This window comes from Adiantum capillus-veneris, chromosome 18, assembly GCF_014529385.1.
Source record: "Adiantum capillus-veneris isolate H3 chromosome 18, ASM1452938v2, whole genome shotgun sequence".
Classification (NCBI taxonomy): domain Eukaryota; kingdom Viridiplantae; phylum Streptophyta; class Polypodiopsida; order Polypodiales; family Pteridaceae; genus Adiantum; species Adiantum capillus-veneris.
In genome coordinates, this window is record NC_140948.1 from 127,629,708 (window position 1) to 127,657,184 (window position 27,477).

Genomic DNA, 27,477 nt, shown 5'->3' on the forward strand with positions numbered 1-27,477 from the left:
AGCGCTTGATGATCTACATAAAAAAACAAACTAATTGGTGGCAAGAAGATAATATCAAAACTTCTTCACTGCATAAATCATGCCCAAACCTTTTTCTTTGTAGTGGTGTAGTTCATCTCGTCATCATTTAACTGGACACTAGAAAAGCTAATGGGATGATCTAGTTTATGCTCTCCAAGCTGAGTTAAGATACATCCAATAGCAAAGTTTGATACATTAATATGCACATGAAATATTATATCCCAATTTGGCATTCGTAGAATTGGGGCACTCGCTAGAGCCTTCTTCAATAACTCATAGGCCTGGTCACATTCTTCGGTCCAAATAAACTCAATAAGAAGCTTGTACAAAGGACGAGCTATATCCGCAAAGAATAATATAAACCACCGATAATAGCCAACATGGCCCATGAATCTTTGCACTCCCTTATAGTTCGTTGGTAGGGGCAATTCTAGAATGACTTTTATTTTACTTTCATCCATAGAAACCCATTTTTGGACACTATATTCCCTAAAATCACTCCATGTTTAACCCAAAATTGGCATTTGAAGGGGTTCAATGAGATACGATATAATCTTCATTTTCCAATATCTTTCTTAAACAGGTCAAATGCTCTTTCCATAAGGAATGAGCACACAAATCATCTAAGAAATCCTCAACAAACTCCCTTAGATATTCCTTAAAAGAAATGTAAATATGTAGCAGGGGCATTGGTCAAGCCAAAAGCCATCACTCAAAAGGCAAATACGCCAAATTCAGTTATGAAGACAGTTTTAGCTTGGTCCTCTAGTGCAATCGTGATTTGATAGTAACCCGAGTACCCATCTAGGAAAATATAAGCGTCCTTACCTGCTACTCATTCAAGCACAGGTTCTGAATATAGCAATGGATAGTGATCTCTTCTGGTGGCTGGATTAACCCTTTTAAGGTCCACGCACACTCGGAGTTTCCCATTCTTTTTTGGCACAATGACTATTGGGGACACCCATTTGGAATGCTCAATAGGGTATATGAACCCACATTTGATAAGCTTGTCGAGATCTTCTTTAATCATCTTTGCATACTTAGGGTTCATTGGTAGGGACGTTGTTGGACTGGTTTAGCAGTGCTTACCACTGGAATTGTATGTTGTACCACAAAAGGTGGAACACCTTTCATATCATGGTATGTCCAAGGAAATACATCCTTGAATTCCTTAAGCAATGCCTTAAGGTCTTCTTCTTCCTTCTTTGTGAGGTTCTAGGCAATAAAGACTGGTTTAGACTCCTCACGTGGCTCCACTAATTTGATCTCCTTCACCATTGTTGATCCATCGTAAACTCCCTTACTTTTTGGTGTAGGAGTTCTTTGGACTTTGGTGTAGACCACCAAAGTCCAAAGAACTTTGATCTCCTTCACCATTGCTGATCCATCGTATACTCCCTTACTTTTTGGTGTAGGAGTTATTTGGACTTTGGTGTAGAACACCTTACGCTCTCTCGTGGTATAGGCTTTAAAATGTTCAGGTATGGGGTGTAAGTCTACAGGCTCTTGTTGCTCTAATTCCTTGGCCTTAGCTTCTGTTTCTTTTTGTTGTTGGGCTAACTCTCGGTTTTGTCGTTTCCTCGTTGTGTGGCTTAACTTGGGCTTCTTTGCAATCTCTATTTGAGCAATGTCATGGGGTTGTGGACTACACCACATAACGCTTTGGAGGTATTCACCCCAATTGTCTAATAGCTTTTGATGGTAGGGTAGATGGTTTTTTCTTCCATCCTTAGGGTAGATGGTAGATGGTTTTTTCTTCCATCCTTAGGGTTCTATACCAATCCCCAGTCTTCTCACTCAGGGTCAAGCTTAAGCGGCATTGCACTTATGTAGTTCATTGTGCTCTCCTAAGGAATCACATACTTGTTCAAACACTTCAACGTGCTTTTGAAAATCCTCGTCCCCATTGAACTTTTGCGTGAGCTTTGCAATTTGTACTGCCTTACTTCTAGGCTCTCTATCGGGCGCATGACGCATGTTTACCACGATAGATCGACCTATCGTTTGAGCGAATACTGCCAAGTCACCTATGTGTGGAGGCATGCCCGGTGGAGGCGCTCTTGGAATCATATGTGGAATTGGGATGGGTACTCGCCTTGGCATATATGTGGATATGCAGGATATGGAACATAACTTGGCTTAGGTCCACTCAGATAAGGGCTTGAGAGTGGCACTCAAGGATCATAGGCTATTGGTACAACTGGAGGTGTAGGGGCCATGTGTGCATAAGTGTCTACAGGCACATACGATCGAGGCCCCGGGGTAGATACTATGCCATTGGGTAGTGGCATTGTACTAATCCTAGATGTCATAGGTGCATTCTCTGTCAGGCCAATCCCTGGAGTAGGCACTGTGGTCTCTTTGATAGAGGTTTGAGCCAAGTTAGGAAAACTAAATTTGTTGCTCGTAGGCTTAGATTGCATAGAGACTCCAAGGGAAACAACATATGAGGGGTCCATGGGACTCATTGAAGGAGTCCCCATTTGTGATAGAGTAGGCTGTTGGGCCTTGCTCGTATCCAAAAATCTCATAGGGCCAGTTGAAGGTGCATTTACCCCTTAATTTTGCCTTTCCGAATCGATCATGCCATGGATGACATTACAAATCATTTTTTGTTGGTCGTCAATACTAGTGGCACTAGATGTGGATCGTAGAATTTCTATCCAACCTACATGGTAGGAGTGGCCAGAGTATAGATCTGTCAATACCTCATTGTGGAGGTCATACGTCAATGTTTGTTAAGGAATAACCCTTCTAGATTTGGCGGGCTAGGGGTCTCTTGTGAGGTAGAAGCAATGTTTCTCCCCGTGGTTTTACCTGTCATAGTCGCTACTGTAGAGGGCACTTCCAAAGCAGGTAGCTCAACAGGGCCTACATTGTAAGAGGCAGGCAGAATATCCACATGGACACTCTTAGGGGGTGTGGGGTCCACTTGCGATGTGAATGGAGAATCTACTTTCCCATCCCCTTCATATGCTTCATTAGCATCGGGTTTGGAGCAAGTAGCTCTACCCAATACCTCCATAAAGTGTCTAAACATGCTAGCGCTGGGTTGTGGAGCCCCGAGGGGTATGTGTCCTTCTCTCTCAGAGTTTTGTGTAGGATAAGCTTCCATTACGTTCGAGTCGGAGGAGGAGTCACTAGCGGCTAGTTCGGGGTCTTGAGTGGTAATCCCTTGAGTCCCCGCTGAGGACCAAGAGCCTAGAGTAGAGGGGTAATGGGTACCCGTATGAAAAGAGGTACTCTCTGTATGTTCGTGCTCTAACACCCGACCAGAGCATAGGTGCATGTGCTTTTGGTACCGTAAAGGTGTCAAAAGGTGCTCTAGGGGACGTGACTAGCTTTTTTGAGCATTTTTGCTTGTTTTTCTTGTTTTTTTACTAGATTTTTTAAAGCGTGTCGTAAGAAGGATTGTGTGATAGCTTGAAACGAGCGTATCACTTAGAGGAACGCGGTGTGCTTTATAGCCCACCATTTGGTTCTAAATCGCTCTCGGAGTCCCCAAAATAGTCTAGCTTTAGTTGGAAATTGGGCTCAACATAGTAGGTCCTAGAGTGCAAGTGGGAAAGGGAGAGTGTAGGACTTGTCCCACATCCCCTGGGCCCTCATTCCCTTTTGTGGGGGAAGACTATATATAGTATGCAGGGTCACTACTATATCATAAGACTAAGGACTGAGGCTCGGGCGTGGGCGTGGGCGTGGGCGTGGGCTTGGGCTAGGGCTCCCGATCCCAAATTTTAGGATAAGCCTTTCTTTTATTGGCCCCCTTTTTTATTATTGATTTATGTTTACTTTTTAAAAATATATATATATTTTTAAAGAAAATTATTTTTTACTTTTTTTATTATTACATTTTTGGTCGACAGGATAAGATGTGCTTTTTGTGTCCTGCACGTGTTCACACCAGTCCTGTGCTGAATTCTCTATTGTGCAAAATGCAAAAAAAACACAAACATGTAAAGAATACTGTGCAGAATGCAAAAAACACAGAACTATGCAGCAAATTCCTAACTTCTTGAAGAATTCTTCTCTGTTGTGCAGAATACAGAAAACAGTGCACACACAAAAAATTTGCACGAATTCTCTATTGTGCAGACACTATCTTTTTGCAGAAACCAAAAGACACACAGAAATTGAAAGGAAACACAAACTTTTAACAAAAATGCAAAAATTGCACAGAAATCAGAACTTTATCAAAACTAACAAAAACACAGAACCTGCAGAAACACAGAATTTACACAGATTGACAAATCAACAGTTTACTTCACAGATATGGACCCACACACACACACACACACACACACACACACACACACACACACACACACACACACACACACACATAACACCCTTCCTACCATTCCTAAGTAAATTAAAGAACTTTTCGAGGTAGCACAGTGCGCTCCTCGAGCTTGATGTGCAACAAACTCCCCGGTAATGGCACCAAAAATGAATTCTTTTCGGCGCATTGTCGGAGGTTGGGCTTTGCTATGCACCGTGTGCGAGCCACAAATGGCTACAAGCACACAACTACCCTAGTGTAGCAAGCTCAAACAAGGAAAATGGTGTGTCACTCACCACTCTGCGATGTCCGTCGTGAAGGATCCTTGCCGCAAAGAAGAAGAAGCTGCCTCCATCGTCGCCACGCTCAACCGCCTCCTTGCTGCCAATGCCATCGGGTGGTGCTCGATTACACACACGCACACTCTCTCTCTCCCTCTCTCACGCACACACTCTCAGAGATACACACAGTGAAGAAGGAGAAGAAGAAGTAGAGCAATAGCACCTCTATTGCATTATCAAAGAGTGACCTAAAACATAGGTTTACAGGTTTTTATGTGCCTCACCCTTGGTCAATTGTTAAGTACATCCTACTTATCAGCTATTTTTGGTGCACCTCTCATCGGCGATCACCCAATCCATGCTAAGCTATTATGGGACCAGCAAGCCCGGTCCATAACTGAAAAATAAGTAAAAGTAACATCATTGGAAAATAAATAAACGCCTTGAGTTAACAATGATATAACTTTTTGTTGTAATTTACATGGTCCATGTGGGGTGATAATCCCAATTCTCCTTGCATGGTTAAAGAAAACTGTAGATTCAAGTATCCTTGGAGATTTTGCACTACTACCACACTTGATCTTAATGGGTATCCCACATATAGGAGAAGAGATGATGATAGGTATGCTATGATAAAAGGCAAGAAGCTCACAAATAAGTGGGTTGTTCCATAAAATCCATTTTTATCAGTGAGATACAATGCTCACATCAACATCGTGCTCCACAACTAATGCTATAAAGTATTTGTATAAGTACATATATAAAGAACATGATCAAGCTACATGCAACAAGATCCTAATGAAATAGATGATGAGATCAAAAGCTACCTTGATGTATGATAGGTCTCCTCCTTTGAATCTGTTTGGAGAATTTCTGGCTTTTACTTACATCACAAGAAGCCAAGTGTGCAATGCCTACAAGTACACCTACCAATGCAAAACATTGTGACCTTTCTAGATACCACTGACATACGGCAAGTTGTGGAAAATGAGGCCAATAGAAACAAAACACTTACATAGTGGTTTGTTGCCAATCAAACGTATGATTGTGCAAATGATCTTCTTTACATAGACGTTTCTAAGAGATGGGTTTGGAACGACAAGATAATGTGGTGGACAATCAACAAAGAGGTAACTCTCTAGGTAGGATATACAATATACATCCCATTGTTGGAGATTTGTACTTTTTGCAAATTCTATTTACTGTAAGGGTAGTAAGTCATTTGAGGAGCTTCGTCTATGAATGGGTGTACCCACTCCACCTTTGAAGATGCTTGCAATGCTAGAGGGAGGTTGCAAAGTGACGAAGAGTGGGTGATGTGCTTAAAAGAGGCTTCTTTTCTATGGAGTGGAGCACAAATGTGAGAGCTATTTATTGTTATATTGGTCTATTGTATGAAAATCTTGCCGGAGGGGATGTGGGATATATTTTTCCTAGAGCTTTTAGAGGATTCGTTTTGTGCCACCATGGCTATGATGAATTACTAATTCACAATTTGGCTAAGAATCAGGGATTGGTCAACTAGGATAGCCTTTTGAAATCACATGGAAAAAATGTTTGACCAAGTTGTCAACGGTCACTCTTCTAGTCTCAGTTGCCATAAGGTTAGGAAGTGAATGACAGAAAATTATTATGTAAATGAAAAGGTGTCTCCACGGCCACTTGGCTGTGGGAAAAAGCCTTAAGTATTTAAGTAAAAATACCTTAGTGTGAAAGGATCATCATTATCATTAAGCAATTTTGAGTTGTTATTGAGCGTATGATTGAGAAGAGCTTCTCTCTCAAACTTATAATCCATTTATCTCAAGCTCTGTTAATCTAATTTTGATTCTGATCATTTGCAATATGTTCCTTGTCTTATGCTCTTTCAAATAAGTGTAATCATTGTCAATTCAGTTGTGGTTTGCGGCTACATGGTTGTGAGATATATCTAATTTTGAGTGCTCTAATGGTTATTTTTTGAAGTTTTGACAATAGTAGAGTGTTCCTAGACCTTAAGGTGACCTATCTGATGTTTTTTGTTGCAATTTTGGGTACTGTGATCTTGATGGATTGTGATTTTGGAACCCTTCCAAATTGTGACTAAATTTGGTAGGATAATGCCCATAAGTGTCTTTGAACTCTTCCTAAAATTTTGTAGCATTTGGACATTTTTTGAGTGTTGAAACGGTGTGACGATCAAGCAAAGTGACATAGGACATAGGAAAATTGCTAGACTAGAGAGTTATTTAATTTTCTAGTGTACTAGTTAGCTTATTCCATAGGTTCACTTCTTGAGATTGACACCCTCAAAGAGTCTTCGTGCTCCATCTGAGTTTCTTCCATGAGTATTGACATATTGTTCATGCTAGATAGCTATGCTATAGCGACCGGATAACATTGGAGTTGTTGTTGTGGATAGTGATCCTTAGGTAGTGAGTGACCTAGCCGTAGCTTTCGACTTAAAAACCTTTGATTTTGATCTTCAATCCATTTTACACATTAGCAGGCGCGCAAGCAACTACACATGGGGTTTAGTGGTTGATAGAGGCTAGAAGTCAAGGACTTGCTAGATCTAGTCTTGAGAGGTATTGGGAGTTGTGATGAGATACAAAAGCATTTCATTCTAAATATTTTTCAATGCTTTGAAATTATTGCTCCATAATCTATTTTTCTTTCAATTTTGTACTACTTGTTGATTTTAGCTCATAGGATTCAATTCCGTACTTAGGAGTAGAATAAGTAGAACCAACAACCATCAGATCGGGCAAAAAAAATTAGGAAAAAACTATCAAAACCATATTTTGGTAGTTGAGACCCTAAAACTCTGAAACTTGGGAAATTTGATGGTTAGAGCTTGAACAGTGATACAAACCCAAAAATCCGTGGATAGAGGGGACAACGAGACCATGGAGAGCTGATCTAGATAAATTTTGGGCCAAAAATGACTCAACACCTAGACCAATCGGGGCATTGACTTCATGAATCCCAATGAATACAAATAGAGACAATGAAATATCTCCCACAGTGAATGTTACTAGAAATCAAGAAGTTGCGTTAGATCCTAGGAATGTTTACTATGCAAGCGTGAGGATAGAGAGGAGATGCCAAGGGAACCAGGAATGGTCAGGATGGTTACAGAAAATACGAGAGTACAACCCTTCTAGGTCACAAAATGTGATGCTAAGAAGTATAGTGGGTCAGGAGATCCATATGCGCATGTTTCAATTTTTAAGCAAGTCTTGAGAGGGGAACAAGTAACGGACTCTCACACATAGTAAAAGTGATTTGGGCTGGCGTTAGAAAGAACTACATTGACATGGTTCCATCGGCACAGTCCTTACTAGAGCCATCACCATTCATTCCAACTGTAAGGATGAGAACACCAGTAGTTCCAAGTCCAGCACCTAAGAGTACTACAAAAGTTTCCTCTCAGCAAAGGACAGAGAATCAACTAATGGAAGAAAGGGAAATTGATAGACCGACACCAATTACGGAAGAACTCTACAATCAACTAGATAATAGAATAGTGGCCAACACAACTGATGACTCAAGGTCTCAGTTGGTGGCACCGATCCATGAGATAGAGAACCATGGCCAAAGATGGGAGTGCAACCTTCGAGTTTGCACCACTCACAAAGATTAATAAGGGACCAAAAATATATTTGGGAGATTTGCATTCATTGTCTAGAGACGCGGGAACAAAAGTATTGGTAGGGAGTAAACCGGAAACATTGCTCACCTTACCATCTTTATAGGTGAATATGAGGCCAAATCAGAAATAAATTTTTTTTCATCCCAATGGAAGTCAGTTCCAAAAATGATGGACACAAGGGTTTGCAAGAACTGATGTCCACCCGTATTCAGTGCACATTCACTCTCTTTGAATTGCTACAAATTAGACCATATTTATGGAGAGCTGTGAGTAACCACTTAAACAAGAAGGGACTAAAACTTCCTTCATGACACAAAATGGAAGCCCAAACAAAGGAGAATACCTTGGGAGAAAAACCAAAGCAAAACCAGTACCTGTCAATAAGGTGGGTGATTATTGTGAAGGCAAAAAAGGAAACAATACTCTGCTTATAGAACACGAGGGAGTAAAAACGATTACCATTGATAGTGGGGTTGGAATAGCCATAGCAACTAAAGAAATATGGGAAAATGGAAAAAACCGGACTTACAAAAGACAAGAATAAAGTTACAACTTCCAAATGGATATGTAGAAAGACCGTTAGGAATGCTCAAACAAATTGTGGTATCTCCTTACGGAAAAGAATATGAACATACCTTTGCAATAGTAGATTTTGGGAAGAGCAACATTAATTTTGATATCAATTTAGGGAGGTCATTCATGAAAAAACTTCAAATGGTATAGGATTGGGGCTAGAATACATCTACTTGAGACATAAAGGAATTACAACAAAAATCAATATGAGGAATTGTAGCTATAGAGATGTCAGTAGAACTCCTATGGAGGAAATTGAATCTTTTTCCGTTAATGGCAAACAAGTGCCAGCATGGTTACAGGCTCAGGTGCAGTTATGGATGTGTGAAGCATCTGAATACAAGGGCCTGGATAAGGTAGACTGCATTTTGGATAGACCAATGGAGGATCTAGATTATATTCCTCAGCCATTTCCAGAAGAATTGTTTGAACCCTTTGGGTGGGAACAATTACTAACTACACTTTGATGTATGCGTTAACAAAGTAATCTTGACATAAGTATGTAATGATGATGGATATAATATAGTGTCTCTCCAAATGGTCAGAGCTATATTAAAACATGAAGCCAACACAGTAGATAAGGAAGAATTCAAAACAATTGAGTGCAAGTCTATCATTGATGAAATCTCTCTTAGGGATTTGAGCAATCAAGATGAACAAGAAGAGGAATTTTAGGATTCTCACGATGAAGATCTAATAGATTTAGATGCAAAAGATGAATATTCAAGTGCCTCTGAGAATGAACATAAATCAAAGGAAAAAGAAGAGCTCTTCTATGATTTCTCTACTAACCAAAACCCACGTAGACAAGAGTGATATCGAGCAAAAAGTTTGCACAAATGGAAAAGCCAAGATCCAATGCCGTTGGTGAAGAACAAAATGTAGTATTTGATGCTTGTGGGATATATATATTGTGTCAAGGACAAGATTACTAGGAGATTTATGAAGCCTCTTGAGACGAATTCAAATCGGAAGACACCTAGCAAAACGAATCCCAAAAGCACAGTGGAGAAGTCAACTAAAATGACACAAATTGAACATAAGAAAAAATATAGAGAGCTGAAACAAACCCCTAAAGAAGTGTAAACCACTGAAATTGAGAGCGATGATCTATCAAATACTAATAAATTTGACGCACCTCCTCATTATACAAGGTACACTATTCAAGATAGAAAGATTGTGGTTCGCCAACGTATTTGAGAATTAAAGGAACCAAGAATGTCTTATGATGGTCCTCAGAATGCCAAGAAAATTGATTTAGCTGAACCTGGGGAAGAACCACAACCAGCTTATATTTCCACTGATCATTCAAAAGAGTAAGAGTAGCTATTAATATAAACACTCAATCAATATAAGTATGTGTTCGCATGGTCATATAGAGATCTTAAAGAAATAGATCTAGAGATCTGTGAGCATACAATACCCCTCAGGAGTCATACAAACCCACGTAGGAAACACCCTTATACCTATAACAAGACATTTGCGAAGAAGATCAAAGAGAAAATTTACAAACTAAAAGAAGCAGAGTCCATCTATGAGATTGAAGACACGAATTGGGTATCCCCAATTGTGGTGGTGCCAAAAAAGAATGGTAAATTACGTGTTTGTGTGAATCTCAAATAGGTAAATGCAACAACTATTAGAGACAGTTATCCTTTGTTGATTACAGATCATGTGCTGAAAGAGTCGCAAGAAAGGAAGCTTATAGCTTTCTTGATGGTTTCTCAGGCTACAACCAGCTAGCAATTAAGCCAAAACATCAACACAAAAATGGGATATTTATGCCTACAAAGTGATGCCCTTTGGTTTAACCAATGCACCTGCAACATTCCAAAGGTTGATGAGCCATGCGTTCAAAGAATACTTGAGACAATTCCTGAAGATCTATATAGACAATTTATGCGTATACTCTTTGCATTGAAATGAGCATATTGAACATGTGACAAAGATTTTTAAGAAGTGCACAACATATCACATATGCTTGAATCTAGAGAAATGTATTTTTATGGTGCAACAAGGGAAGACTTTGGGACATATTGTTTCCAAAAATGGCATATCTATTGATCTAGAGAAAATCCAGGTCATTGTCTCCTTATCGAGACCCACAAGACCTAAAGAGGTATAAGCCTTTATGGGCCATTGTGGATACTATAGAAGATCCATCCATATGTATGTTGTCATTACAAAACCTCTTTATGCATTTATAACAAAATTGGAGAGGATGGATGAGTGTGAAGAAGCATTTCAGCAATTGAAGCAGAGGTTGACTTTTGCTCCAATTTTAAAAGCTCTTGACTAGAAAAAAATATTTCATGTTCATGTCAACGCTTCAGCATTTGCTATACATTGTATATTAGCTCAGTCAGAGAAGCAAATATGGACTTTCCAGTTTGCTATTCCAGTAGACAGTTGAATAGTGCTAAGAAGAATTACACGACAACTAAACGGGAAGGATTAGGAATGATCTATGCGGTGAAAAAGTTCATGCATTACTTGCTTGCAAACAAGTTTATATTTTTTGTGGATCGCCAAACATTGTTATACTTGGTCAACAAACCTTGCAATACTGGACGTATTGTTCGATGGTTTATAATACTACTTAAGTTTGATTTTGAAGTAGTTGTCAAGAAAGGTACAACTCATCAGAGTGCTGAACATTTATCTCAACTACTTAATGGAGAAGCGCCTGTGGGAATTGGTGATGATTTGCCTAACTTATACCTATTCAACATAGGAAGGTGCCTAGATGGAGTGAGCATTTGTTTCCACTACTCACTTATGGACAGATGAGGATTGAAAACCAACCATTTATTATCAATGAGATTCAAATACTTACCTTAATAGCTGGAGGTTATATAAGCAAGGAACATATGGCATATTGAGGTTAAGCATAGAGCCAAATGAACAAAGACATACTTACAAGAAGCCCATATACAAAAAATGGGAATTCACAATGGGAAAATCCAAAAAATGATTGTAAAGGTTAGGGATGTATTGGCCATCAAGGCGGAAAAAAGTATCAATGATTATGTAAACGCATGTGTTATGTGCACCACAATCAACCCATAGAGCATGCTACACTTTTTCGAGTATCGGTCACTCCCAAATGGAGTTCCTACATTGTGCAATACCTCAAAACAAGAACACTTCCTAAAGGGATGAGTAGAACGCAAATGAAATCTATCCAAACAAAAGCAAAACGTTATGTTCTAATTGAAAATTATCTCTATAAACAAGGTAATGATGACTATTTACAAATGTGCACCAGCACATAGAATGAGTATCTTCCAATCCTAGAACAGGCACATGCTAGACCAGTAGGTGGTCATTTCTCTATAGACAAAATGGCTAGAACAATTTTGGTTGCACGCATATGGTGGCCAACTTTGTTTAAGGACGCTGAAGAATTTGTGAAAGGATGTGATGACTGTCAATGAACCAAAGTTCCGGAGAGATGAAATGCCATTATGACCAATGATGGGAGCTAGAGCTTTTGCCAGTTAGGGAATAGACTTTGTAGGGCCTATAAAGGCACTAGCCTATTGCACACACACTCAGTACATTATAGTCACCACAAATTATTTGACTAAGTGGGTAGAAGCAAAAGCAACACAAAAGAATGATGCTAGGATGATGTCCCAATTCTTATATGAAAATGATTTTGCAAGATATGGGTTAATAATTGAAATATTAGCTATAGAGGGACTCCCTTCACTAATGAAGTGATTGAGTTTTTGTTGGATGAGTTCATGGTCATTCATCACAAATCAGCACTATATCACCCTCAGGCTCATGGTCAAGCCGAGAGCACTAACAAGGTTCTTTGCACGGTTGTAACCAAAATTGTGAGTGAAACTATATAAAATTGGGATAAAAAATTAGATTCAGCTTTATGGGCATATAAGGTTGCATATAAACGAGCAATTGGGACAATACCATTCAGTCTAGTGTTTGGGCTTCACGCCATATTTCTTATAGAATTTTTGGTTCCCACTCTACATGTGGCAAAAAACTTAGGATGGATAGGCCATGAATTGTCCAAATGACTTGACATTCTAGAATGACTAGATGAGACACGTTTAAGAGAAGTGGCAAGAATCTATGCGCAAAAAAGTCGAATGAAAGAATTTTATGATAAGCATGTGAAAACCAAGGAGTTTTAAAAAGGAGACTAGATATTAGTCTATACATTAAAACAACACTCCAAGAAGCTCAAGAAGCAAGGTATTGGCCCATTTTTTATTCATGATATCGCGTCAAGTGGTGCCATCAAACTTGTAACATTAGAGGGAGAGGAAATTCCCAACTGGATTAGTGGTTTGCAGGTTGAAGAAGTATCATTTACCAATGACTAGAAAAATGTTGGAGAAAATTCAATCAGCTACTACTAAAAGGAAAAAAGCTATCTAGAAGAACAAGGACCAAGAACAGAAAGAAGCAAATATACAAATTTTAAAGCGCAATAAAAATGGTACCCCTACCAATGCTTCAATTACCATTGCACAGCCACCTCCTCCCATAGAAGCCATATAGATAAACCAAGACTGGCTTGGCAGAATGGATACTTGTATTGGTTTACAGCTTCTAGATGGATCTACATTAAGGACTTTAGTCGACACAGGGGCAAGAGCTAACGTCATGAAATACTCTACATATAAGAAGATGTCTATTAATCAGTATACGTCCAAGCAAATTCAGTTAAAAGCTACAAACAGGGAAACAATGGTTAGTTTAATTTGGTCCATGCTAATATTTCTATGAGCATTGCAAGAAACCAATGTCTCCCCATCAATTTCATGTCATTCAGGATTTGGATTTAGAAGAAGATATTATTTTGGGTGTACCATGGATGCGCACTTACAAATCAATACCAAATTTCTAGACTAATTCATTGTCGTATCAACTTGTGGGGAACACTTCCATGGTTCTACTAGAACAAAGTGATTATATGTGGGAAGTGCAGTAATTGAAAGCATACAATGGGGGTACCAAAAAAAGGACCTTTTTTTCCACATAGTGGGTACTTCCACATTTGTCTAAGTTGTTTTGGAGGGAGTTTTTGTCCTTTAAGTTTGTCCAATTGCACCTCTCTCACAACAGCATCGAGCACAGGTATTGCACCTCTCTCACAAGATCCACCTTCTTCGTCTTGCTATGCAGCTAGTGAGGTCTGGCTTTGCACCATCTCAACCATGAAGACGCCTGCGAGGAAGGCTGCTGCCTGGCTTTGCACCATCTCAACCATGAAGACACCTGCGAGGAAGGCTGTTGCTAGGCCTTCACCAAACAACGAGGAGAAGCCCATGACCATGGATGCAAGGTCACCCTCGACAACTGTAAAACCTATCTCTCTTCTTATTAAATTGCATGCATGCAAGTGTTTGTATTGTAAGTTGAGAGCTATGCAATTTTTATGATTTTGCGCATTGCATGGCAATTTAAAGCTCTATAGGGCAGTGTAGATTATGAGGCAGTTTACAGTTCTAAATTTGGTACTGTAGTACCAAATTTGGTACTGCCCAGTACCAACTTTTGCATTGGCAAGGTCATCCATGTGATGACCTTAAGTTCAGAATCTTTGTGTTGAGTTTTATATTTTACTAGAATGTGGGCAAAAGAAAGTCATGTAGGAAGCATGCTTAGGTATTTGGTGTGGTAGAAAGAGGGAATGTGTAATGACCTTCGTGTTTCCAAATTGGAGGAAAAAACAAGATGGAGGAATACCCTCTTCTGACCAAGTTCTTATACTGCCCAAGAGCTTCATGAAGAGTATGGTGTGAGCATGGAGGGTGTGCTTCCAAAGGATCTTACGGAAGGAGACCTCCCTGATGCCTAGTGGATGACTGTTTTCAAGCATAGCTACCAAAAGAATGCAAAGATTTACTTGAGTCATGCGTAGCCAAGATTGGTTGAAGATGGCAGGTTCCTGTTCCATAAGGTATACCAAGCCCCTCCATCTTGTGGGGAGATCACTGCAAATTTTGCGCGCTGCTTTGCCTTCGAGAAATGCCACATGGCAACAAAGGAACAGGCGCGCCATAAGGTCGCATGGGCGAGGTTCGGCTAGAGTGTTCTCAATATGTGTGCCAGCCACCCAAGAGGGTTGGAGTGAAAGGTCAAAACTTGGTGAAGGGAAAACTATACCTCCCACGAGGTCACCCGTCATCTATTAAGAAGCCCCACCTTACGCAAAGTGGTAGCAATGTTTGTACAGAGGTAGACCCCCATAGTGACACATAGAGACACTTGACTATGTTAGAGACCTAGAATGCACTGTTGAGCTAGTGTTAAGACATGTGCAGCTGCATCCAACATGCTGAAAGAGTTGAGAGCATCTCTGTAGCAAAACAGGGAAACTTTGTTGAGAGCGGAGGGTTCCAACGTTGTTGCAAAGCAGATAAAAGATGACATAGAGCAATATGAATTGCAGCTTGCAAGTCTAAAGTAGGAATTCCCTTGCAATGATGAGGACATCAAAGAGGTGGAGGCTGATCTAGGAGCAAGTCGATGCATGCTTCTCTGACTTGGAAACAATGAGGACATGAAGAAGCTAGAGAAGGAGGTTGATCTGCAACAGGTAATTCTTGACATCCATGCCTTGAGAAAGTGGTTTAAGTATCTTTAGAAGCTTCTGGTAGTTTTAAAAACTTTTGTTTTCTACTCCTTTGGTAGTTCTAATGCATTTAGTAGTGTCTATAAATCCTGCTTTGGTTGTTTGTCATTGTTTGGTCCTCTTGCTTATGTATGGTAGTTGCCTATTTTAGGTAGATTGTAGCTTCTGGTAGATTTTTTGAATTTTGTCTGCTTTGTTTTGGTAGTTTTTGTTCATACAGGTATCTTTTGGGTCTTTTTGGCTCTACTTTCTTGCATTGGTATCTTCTATCATGTTGTTTTTAGACGTTTGGTAGTTTGGTAATTGTATTGTTTTGGTTTTTTTGGTAGTTTTGGTATTTTTGGTAGTTACGGTATTTTTGAGAGTTTTTGGTAGTTCAAGGTTGTGATTTGGTTCTATTTTGATTGGTATGGTAGCTCATGGTTCTACTTTGGTCCTGCTTTTGGTAGTTCAGGGTTTTCCTCTGTTTTTGGTAGATTTGATAGGTTTGCTAGTTTTTTGTAGTTGTTTGGTGGTTTTAGGTACTTTTGGTAGTTTTGGTAGGTGTTGGGTATTTTTTGGTAGTTTTGATAGTTGTTTGGTAGGTTTTGGTAATTCATGGTTGTTTTGTAAGTTTTTGGTAGTTGTTCGGTAGTATGATGACCTCAGGACTACCTGGGTACTAATTTTAGACTTCTTGTATTGTTGCTGGTTGGCAACAGGCTGAGTATGATATGCTAGAGGCAACATGGAAGGAAGCACAAGGCCACACCCTCCTTGTTAAGCAAATGATTGTTGATGTTAGGCTTGGGAAGAGATTCATGTTATATCCTAGGCCCCAAGTTGTTGATCCGGTGGGTACGATCCACGTGTTTGGCGTGTGTGTTGCATGTGGTGAGTTGTTGGAGTCTGTAGGGGTTGTTGGAAACTTTAGCTGGAGTGCCGACATCAATATCACCCCCTCTGCTTCACTGCTTTGTTACAAAGCAGGGATCATTGTGCCAAACCTGGTTGTACTATGGTGATCCCTGAGGTGGCAAAGTACTGGGTCAGTGGGCATCATGCTGTGAAGAGTAAGTATGTGCGTGTTTTGAAAATCATATGGTTACTTGCCTGAATTTGAGGTTCTTTGTAAGCACTTGCTGTCTTTCTTTGTTTTTGCAGAGGAAGAGTATGTTGCAGCAAACTGGGCCCAATGGAAGAAATGTAGAGGCGCTCAAGGATGGGCAAGGTGCCACAAAGTCTGCTTCAAGTCGTATATGGGAGGAGGAGGAGGTTACCAAAGAGATAGGGGATGTTCTCCATTATTAAAGTATGGTAGTGTGGAAGGGCAAGATACTGAGAAGGAACATCACTGTGATACCATGGGGGACAGTGAAGGAAACAGTGATCGCGAGGACAACCGTGCTAAAAACAAAAAAGACAACGTTGAATTGGATGCTACCAGACCAGATGCTGCTGAGATGGAACCTAACGATCAAATCACTTGCGACGATGAGTCCATGCAAGGGGAAGGTGCAGCAGCTAAGAAGGGAGTGGAAGACCCTGAGAGGCACGGGAAGAGGGATGAGGGGGAGGCAACAAGGGCAAGGAACCCAATAAGGAGGATGAGGGGGAGTCAAGGAAGCCAAGGGGGATCAGAGTGAGGCCAAGATGGGGGTGGATGCCAAGGAGGGGACAGGGGTGGATGATGCCAAGAAAGGAGAAGGGGCACATGCCAGGAACGGGAAAGAGGTAGAAAGGGGAAAGGCATGAAATTCAAAGAACAGGGACTCGATCGAGGATGCCAAGGAAGATGAGGGAGCAAAGTATGCAAAAGTGGACATCACTGATAGTGGTATGTATACAATGGTTGATGATGCCGTACAAGATACGAAAGGTGATTCTACTGATTCGGCGACCCTGTCAAAGCTTTTTGGTGTGCAAAGAAAGAAGCACAACCGCACCCGCGACCAGATTTCTTGTGCATGCAAACTGTAGCCCTTCTGACATGTACTTGTATTTTGCACTACGTGCTTTTCATTTTACCAAATCAATCCAATTGTTGGCCTTTGTATTTCATCTCTTCCTCTCTCTAAGGTACTCTAATGTGTCCACGTTGTAAGGGTATTACAATGTTACTATTCATTTCCAAACTAAGTACTGCAAATTGGTACTTTTTGGAGTCATGCCAGTCTTCTTTTTTTGAAAGAAAGAGGTTGAGCTGTCTATTTGCACTATCTATTTCCCTCCACTCATTTGAATTGTTGGTATTGTAGTGAAATCTTGGTGGATAGATGAGCCATCAACGGACACAACACTTGTGGCTACTAAACCTAGGCATCTGATTGTGCTTGATCTTGAAGGGGTGTTACTGACAAGCCACACAGATATTCTAGATGGCCTTTGGGTTTTGGAGAACAAGTACCAACCAAAGATCATCCATGTCCATAGCATGCTAATTTGTCTTGTAAGGCCAGATACTCAGGAGTTTATACTAACTCTTAAAAAGAAAGCCAAGATAATTTTGTGGCCCTGCTGTAGTAACTAAGAATTGATGGGTATGTTGAACGCTTGCTTCCCCCAGCATGTGAGGCAGAAGTATTTTGCAGATAACTCATGCAAGCTTTGAATGTTTAAGAGGCTGAGTTACGCATACTTCTAACCTCCTTTTTGGCATGGCAGATGTACTCCCCCAAGAAGACTGTGAGACTTGGTGGTAGAGTATGGCGGTGCCGTACATGCCCGGTTATGTGGGCGACATGCCTATTTTTTTGAAGAACCTACGGATAGTGTGGGCAAGGCACCCGCAATTTGATGCTAGCAACACAATTTTGGTGGATGATTGTAGATACAAGTCGCTCAAAAATAACTATGAGAATTGTCTTGCAATCAGATCATATGACCCTATGGTGGTAGCAAAAGATTACCCTTTTACTTAAGAGGCCTCGTTTTTCCATGGTTTCAAGGTGGATATAGGATCAGTATTCAACAGCGTACACTCGTAAGAAGCCAATCTTTGACATAGAAGACAATGTTTTGGGGTTCGTTGTTGATTACTTCCTACAAATGGAGGGTTACTCTTACAAATTTGACCCCCTGACCTAAGAGATTCCTGAACTGTTGTACCTTATTAACTTTTGGTATCATGTCACATAACATATAATGGAAAATGACTTTTTTGTGTACATTATCTTGGGATCTTGATCTCTAGTGCCTATACTTGTGATGTCTAGTAGTTTGTAGTCTTTAAGCATATTTTTTGAAATCGTAGATATTGGTGTTACTGCAATGGTGAAAATGTACAAAACATGATGCTAGATTAGCTGCAAAGAGAAAGGAAATGCTTGGTTCCATTGTCCTCAACCAACCAAATGCTCATGGCACTGCACATGAGCTTATGCAAAGAATTCTGTAGTACCAAATTTTGGTACTATTTGTCATCACTTTGGTACTGGTTAGCTCCCTTTTGGTAGTGGTTAGCTCTCCTTTGGTACTGCCTAGCTCCCTTGTGGTACATGAGGTTTTGTAAAGAATTCTACAGTGCCAGTTTTGGTATTGCTTGACATCACTTTGGTACTAGTTATCTCCATTTTGAAAATTTGGCTCAAAGAGTCATGGATCGTGATCCATGTTGGAAAACATTTCCAACATTTGGTGATACCATCTGAGTAAGCATGATTTGGGATGCTATGGTTCTCTTCTTTTTGAATTTGAATCATTGGTTGAAATTTCATGCCACATTTTAGAATTTCTCTCAAAATTAATTATTTTTGCCATTTTGGCAAGGATTTTGATATTCAAATAACTTGAAACTCTAGGGTTAGGTTATCCTTGGTATTTGGGACTAGGTGGTATGTTTTTGGTCTGGAAAACTTGCAAGGGGTCATGGATCATGATCCATGTTAGACAGCCTTTTGGGGTAAAACTTGGGGAACTTGTTCCTATAGCATATCCTAACACATTGATGGAGTTATTTTCAAATTATAGAAAATGACACATGTAATTTATGTGATTAGCCTCATGGAAAAAAGGCCATTGGAATGAAGTGAGTTTATAAGTTGAAACACAAGCTGGATGCTGAGATTAATTGCTGTAAGGATCGACTCGTTGCAAAGGGTTATGCACAACAAAAAGAAGACATAGATTATGAAGTGAATTTTACTCCCACTTGTCATTTGACTACTGTGCATTTTCTATTTGCATTGGCAGCTCATTTTGGTTGAGATGTACATCAGTCAAACGATGTCACTGCTTTCTTGAATGGTGACATATTTGAGGCTTGTTTATGTAACACAGCCTCACGTTTTTAACAAGAGGATAAAGTGTGAAAATTCAAGAAAGCTTTATATGGGTTGAAGCACTCTCCTTGTGCTTGTGATACCAGGCTAGCCGCACAGCCCTCTAGGCCGGCCTGAGAGTTTAAAGTTTGTCGGCTTTTGAAGCCGAGGCCGTAGGAATAAACCGCATTCGGGAGCATGAGGTATAAAGAACAACAAAAAAAACATTTTTTCTTATTATTATTGCCGCCAACAACTCGCGCGCATGAGATAGGCCGCTGAGCCCCTTTTTCTCACACACTTTCCCTCTCATTTTTTTATTTTTTCCCTCTCTCTCTTCCACCAAGGGCGCATAAGATATCTCTCTCTCCCCCCCGGCGGGCCACCATGCTTTATGAAAGTCTCTCTCTCCCTCCCTCCTCTTTCTACACTCTTCCGATCTCTGTGTGAACAGCCCGAAAGCGCAATACAAAATCTCTCTCTCTTTTAAAAACACCCTCCCCTCACCCCTCAGCTCTCACTCTCCCCATCACTCTCGCTAACTCTCTCACACTCTCAAACACTCTCTCGCCCCCTCGTTCAGGCTCCCGGGCCGCAACAATAATACACTCTTTCTCTCTCTACCTAGACACACACACTCTCATAGAACACACACCACCCTCCCCTCGTCTCTTCCTTACCTCACCCTCACCCCTCACCCTGGCCTCCTATTCTCTCAACAACCCACACTTACCCCATCCGTTGACTACACCCCCCCCCCCCCTCCTTTATCCTTCGCTCTCTGTCGCCAAGGAGCCCGAAGGCACAAGACAAACAATACTCTCTCCGTCTAATACTCTCTCGCCCTCTCGTTCAAGCCCGAAGGCATAGGACAAACAAAAAACTCTCTCTCTTATCCACACACTCACCCACTACCCCGCCCATGCTCCTCGCTTCTATCGGACACAGATCTGCAACAATAATATGCTCTCTCTCGCCCTCTCATTCAGGAGCCCGCAGGAATTGTGGCATCTCTCTCTCCCATAATACACACACACCCCCTCCTATTCACACACACACTCACACACACTCTTCACCCCACCATCCCCCTCGCTCCCCAACGCCCGCGTCCTCTCTACCCCCTCAATCTGTTCTCCCTCTCTATTTTCCTACCCACCGAGCACGTAATATATATATATATATTATGCACATGTTTTATAAAAAATCCCCCCCTCTCTTTCGTTCCACACACCACACCCTCTTTTCGAGCACGCACCCACATACACACACAGCCCCGTGTATATACGTACACACATACATACATATATGCACACACACACAACACAAACACATACTCGCACTCAAGCACTCATATATATACACACACGCCTACACAAACTCACCAATATACACAGAACATGCACACATATACGCGCACACACCAGAAAATAATAAAACCAAAGGAATCAACGCCAACGACAAAGAAGAAGAAGGCCAAGTCGTGCGCCACCGATGCCAAAACAAGAGAAGGCGCCGAAGACACACCCCAGCCGGCACCAAGAGGAAGTGACACGTAGCATCTCGGCTTCACGCAACAAATACCAATTCTGGTAGCCTTAAACCTCACACCAACCACCCGAACCATCATCAAAACCCCTTGTAAATGCCCTGAACTCCACTCTTCCCTAATAACCTAGCAAGTGGCTAGTGGATTGTAAGAAAACTCTCCCCACCGCACTCTTTCCTCTCTCTCTATCTCTACCTTCTCTCCCTCTCTATTTCGCTTACCAGAGAGGCATCTAGACTGTCTATAGCGACTAGTGGATATTTTCAAGGACCATTAGGTAAGGATCACCTCTCAAGCCTATATAAAGAGGCCTATGTTGAGCACAAAGGGGGGGCACAAGTGAAGGAGGAACACACTAGCTTCATGCACTCTACATTTTAAGCACCATTAAGCACATAATGTACCTCCCAAGCTAGGGAGCTCATGGAATCATGTTTTGTTGCAAGCATGGGCATTTTAGCATTGGCAACATCACTATTTTTCCCATTCTCCACCACACCATGGTTGAGTTACTAATCACGACCACTCCATGCACATAAGGTAGTCACTACTCCCCCGCAAGGCAACATGAGCATGCTAGGATTGAATGCACTGACACCATGCTACTGATAGCCGTTTTTTTGGCTCTTTGTAATTGCCACAGTGATTTACCTCACCCTACCAAAATCACCCAAACACTGTGGCTATCCCTACCATTTCACTGTACATAGGCGTGCGTGAGTCACGGGACTTTTCCCATATCTTCTTAAAAACCCTCAGCTAGCTAGTCACTGGGCTAGGTGAGCCAAAAAAAAATAAAAAAAAATAAAAAAATAAAAGTATATTATGGCCTCTTTGTGTGTAAATATTTCATTGTATATATGGCCTAAATATAGGGATTTTTTATAATTATTTTGGTATTTTATTTAAATATTTCTACTTAGGTGTGTGTTTATTAAACCTATGTACACCTTCTTTCATCCTCTTACACCATAATTATATTTTTTTGCCAATATGTACATACTCTAACCTCATATTTTTCCTTTATACAAATCACTCCCACATTTTCACCCTCACCCTCGTGAAAACAAAAAATTGATTTCTACTCATTGGTTACTTTTATTATATTATTTACTTGCATACCTTTTCCTCTTTCACCCAAAATAATTCAAGGAGGGACCATATCATATGATTCCAATATCTTTCCATATCCATAACTCCTCCATATTTTTATTATTATTTTTACTCATTATTCTAACACCATGTGCTCATTGAGCTAAAGTCCATGAATAGTCCATACACTAGTCCCACCATGTATATATTTCTTATTTCACCAATAATCCTCCTCCATGCATGGGTCAAGCGCAACTTGAATGCTTTGTATTATAATATGACAAAGGAGGGGCTCACTCTTGGATGCATTGTACAAATTCAACAAAGGAGAGGGCCACTAAAAGACTCTTGCAGGCATAAAAAACAGGCTTTTTGGTGAGAATTTTGGCATCTATCTCCACTCTGAATTTGGAGCGGTGGTCAAAAGAGAAAATGTAGCCCACGCCCTGAATAATCACCCCAAATGTTTTCATGATTTTTGGAGCTACCAGCTGTGAGCTATGATTTTTTTAGTGAACCCCAGTTTTCCCATGCTATGCAGCCACACTCTCTCTTCCACTTTATCATTTTCCTCTTTCACACACACTTCTCCACTCATCATCCCCATCTCTCTCACCACTCCTCTCTGCACACTACTCACCTTCTCCTCAACCTTGAAGAATAAGAGAAACCATGGTGAACTCATACCTCCCACACACAATTCCATTCCAAAATTGACCACCTAGTCTCATTTTTCCTCCTCCAAATTACCCATATCTATCAAAAAACCACAAAATTCAGCCTCTTCTCTTAAAAGACAGCATCATGGTGGTTGATTACTCAGCTTCAATTACCTTGTCTCTCAAAGAAGGTCAAGAGTGGAGAAAAAATGTACCGTCAAAGCTAGTGGACCGTCAACAAGCGTCAAAATTGGCCCTACTCAAGACACTTGGAGCATCAACCTTGTAAGAAATCCACCTTTTCTTACCTCTTAAGAGTTTTTCTTCCTTATTTGTATCCTACATGGATACTCCCATTGTAAATATCCAATTCCATTTGTAAATTAATACTAACTCTACTAACACTAACCCACTATGAAAAGTCCTATCACCTCCATTTCTCTCCTCTCTCTTTCCCCACCAACTTCTTGATAATTCCAAGCAAAAGAAATTAGATAAATTGCTGAAAATCTAACCCAACCATGGTTAGAGGAGTAACCCTAGCCTTCAAAATTGCTATAAAAGGAGGGTGTAGCTAGCATAAAAGGGGGGGAGCCATAAGCAAGAGCACTATGCTATAGCTTGAGAAGCCAAGCTCAACCTCTCTAGAAGGAGCTCTTGAGTGGAAGATCATTGTCTTATGCATGTGCATGTGTTGTAATAAGGGATTAGCAAGGGAAATCTATGCCATTGTAAGAGAGAGAGTGATCATTCAATTGAGAGTAGGAAATCTATCATTTCTCCTACTAGTGTAAGCCCAACATTCGCTGAATCAAGGAGGGTGGATTTGGACTAATCTTGGATATTTTGTCTCCCTTCCAACGTGAAGTAATGGACAACAATGATGCGTAAGTGTCTTGGTGTTTTTTTTCAAGTTCTTGATAGCTTGTCTCTGGTGTTGTCATCAATCTAGCCATAAATCCCACATACTGTAAGAGGGCGACAGGGTGGAGAGGACTCCCCTGGCCTTAAGACAGTGATTGGGGTGGCTTTTCTTGTGATGTGTTGTGGTGAAATTTACGCAAGCTATGTTGAACAAGTACTAATCTCACTTTGATTTGTCATGACAGATTTGTAAGAAGGTATTAATGCAACAAGCACCCCCTCCCCCTTTCTCTCTCTTTCTTAAATATATAGTTGTGTTTGCTTGATCATAGCCGATACGTTTCAAAGCAGCCCGAGCACTATCTCTATCTCTCTCTCTCGTGTTTTAGTGTGTGAGAGTATTCCATTGGTGTTAGGGTTAGTGTAATTCCTTGCTTGTTTGTGGGTTGCTCTAACGATTCTCCTCTTTTGCGTCCTAGTTCGCTCTTAAACTAGGTGGTGCCCCTTGTGTAATTGGGATTTGGCGGTGGGTTTGTTGTTTTGGTTTGTGTTGTGTTGTGCCCCAGCCCCATTGAGCAGCACGGGAGCCTTGAAGGGTGTCTAGAGGCCACTCTTCTTGTTGCCTGCCCCGGACCGCCTCACTACCTGGGCCGCTCTCGAAGCTGGTGATTAACATCATCGGTGGCTGCATTGTCTTTATGTTTTCCCTCAACTAACCTCCCACTAACGTACTAACCTCCCACTAACTCCAACTTTGCCATGCACCATATGGCGCTCACATTCTATCATGCATCCCTAGTGCCAAGAGCCAGGTTTGTAACTCTCAAGACCACCATTTGTAAGTATCATCATCACCAATAGAAGCGTACAATGCTATCTTGATCTTTGGGTCCTTTCTCTGTTCTCCTTAGCGATTTTTTCCCACGTTTGCGGGATGTTTCATCTCTTCTACATCACGCTGCTTGTGCTCCATCACCTGTGAGCTCTCCAGTCAGTCAGTATGCTCCATTCCGACCTTGTCACATACCTCTCTCCTACACACACTCCTGACTATTGACTAGGCACTTTCTACATGTAGACATTTGTTGCATCACCATTTCATGTTTGTTACCTAGAGGGCATCTCACTTTCGCTACCCTAGGTCATGTATGTCTGCGTCTTAGCCGCACTTATGTTAGGTGGTGCCTCCTCTCTAGTTATAGAATTACTTCTACCTCGAGATGATGCTTGAGGATGTTCAAGCTATGTGTGGTGTAGAGGCCACCCCATATGTCATGTCATTTTTGTTAACATTTTCTTGCCTCCCCCCCCCCACCCCCCCCCGAGGATCCTTTCATAAAACCCTCGAGTTTACAAGACTGAAACCCATAAACTTTTGTTGATGGATGAATGGTTAGCAAGGTTCACTAACTGGATGACAGAAGAAGAAGAGCTCCAAGCACAACTAGACGAACTCCGCATCTCCATCGAAGTTCGAGTGCCAAGCGTAACAGTAATCGATTTCAAAGGGAGAGTCAACCAACACGTCAGACACAATGGATATACATAGGCCAAGTGCCAAGGAGAATAAGGAGGAAGTCAAGACCATGTCGGCAACCTACAACCAACCCGCAACAACAAGATGGAGGGAGCTCCGCACAATGGAGAAACATCACTATTCTACTTCTAGAATCGGGTAGCTCAAGTCACCTAGGTAATTATCACAGTCTGTTTCCAAGTTGCACTTGATGCTGTAGCACAGATAAAGAAATCACATCCTCACGCTCTCACATGAGAGACTAGGGATCTACTGAGCTTGTTTCAGGAAAGAACACCACCCTCTCCCTTAAGCTTGGATAGTGACTAAACACCTCTAAGCTTCACATGAATCAGTACAACTATCCTCAAGGTAGATCACACATTCCAATACAAGTATGCTCAATCAAGGTAATATTGGACTGGAAGGCCCACTACCAACACGTCATCGACACCATGCTGGGTGGGAGTGCTTCTTTGAGGTTCTGGCATCATATCAGCCATTTGTGCCACCTTTGGTACAAGGCAATGTACTGTTTGAGATTTTAATCTATGTTCTAGTATAAAAAGGGTATACACGCCTCCTTGTAAAAAAATTTTAAAAAAAACTTTTGATTTCAAACTAAGCAATGTGTCTTTCTAGCTCTCTCTCTCTCTCTCAGTACTCATGGCAAGTGTAGCATTTCCAACATTTAAAGGAAAGAAGGGGGAGGATTTGGTAATAGTTTTCCTAGATGACTGTGAAGTAGCATGTGTAGTAAGCAACAAAGATACAGATGAATCCCGGGTTAGAATATTTAAGCATCTCTTGAAGCTAGAAGCAACTAAGGATGACTGGGAGCCCTTAAAAACTTCTTTTAAGAGGCGCTTTGGGGGAGGTACCACTTCAGAGAAGCTGTGGGACAAGCTGAGAGACTTGAAGCAGGAGGGTCTTTTAGAGTTTTCCACCTATGAGTCCAAGTTTGTGGATTTGTGGGAACAGTGGGTTGAATCATTGGCAAGAGAGGAAGCTGCACCCGATTTCTTAAAAAAGGACCGGTTCACGCATGGCTTATGGCCGCTTCTCAAGGAGAAGGTGAAGGATAGATTCCTGGCTACGTATGAGTTAGCCGTCAAGATTGCTCGCCTTAAGGACAAGAAGTTACGAATGAAAGCCAAAGAAACCGAGTCAACAGAAGCAGGAACATCACGTCGACCAACAACCACGACAACCACTATTCCGACTTCTAGTTAAGGGGAAGTTCTAGGCCCTATGATCTAACATTGGATGTGGCAGGGCAAGGACCAAAGATTACATGGACACAACTGCTACATCTCGTACCAAAGGTAAGGCGGAAATGGTCCAAAATGGTAAGTACAAGGCTCTCCAAATCAAAGGTAGCCGGAGCAATTTCGGGCTACAACATGGATGACATCCTTCCAATTGTCGACGTCAACATAAAGGGTAAGAGGGTTGGAAACACCTACATTGATGGAGGTGCACAAATTTGTGTGATGAGTAAATCTACGATGCTTTGGCTAAGGCTCAAGGTTGAGAGGCCTTCTCCATGCAAGGCAAAAATGGCAAACAACACAAAAGTAAAAATGTGCAGGTGTGGTAAGTGCTGTAAATATAAAATCTTTCAACATGGAGGTAGAAGTAGATGTTTTTGTAATGCCTACTAAGGGGAAGGGCTATCCATTAATCTTAGGAAGGACATGTTTGATGGCCATGAAAGCAAAACAAGACTAGGGCACTGGCCTTCTATGGATGACTGATAAGAAAGGGAAGACAATCTACTATGACATGAAGACCGGTAAGCAAAGGCAAATGGATCTAGAGACATCAGTAGATGAAACCAATAGTGAGTTTTCCACTTCTGAGGAAAAGATCACATCCATCGACGAAAGCGACAGTTTCATGGATGTGATGAATATCATCATGAAGGATCTACAAAGGGTAAGCACAACTAGCAACCCGTCACCAAAAGGGCAAAGAAACAAAGAGGAAAGTAAGTCACCTGGGCTAGGAGAAAGTAGGTTGAAGGGTATGTTGTCTATGGAGTTAACAATTGAAGAGAGATAAATTTTTGCAAATGTTGATGGGATTTTTTGACCTTTTCATTGACAACTATGAAAGAATCCCAGGTATTACAGCAGTGGAACATCATATTAAG

General features: G+C 41.1%; 1 pseudogene; it reads right to left on the reverse strand.

Moving 5' to 3' along the window:
* LOC147436382 (uncharacterized) overlaps window positions 1-2,633 on the reverse strand; it is a 110,540-nt pseudogene extending 107,907 nt beyond the window's left edge.
* Window positions 2,634-27,477: the final 24,844 nt, after the last annotated feature.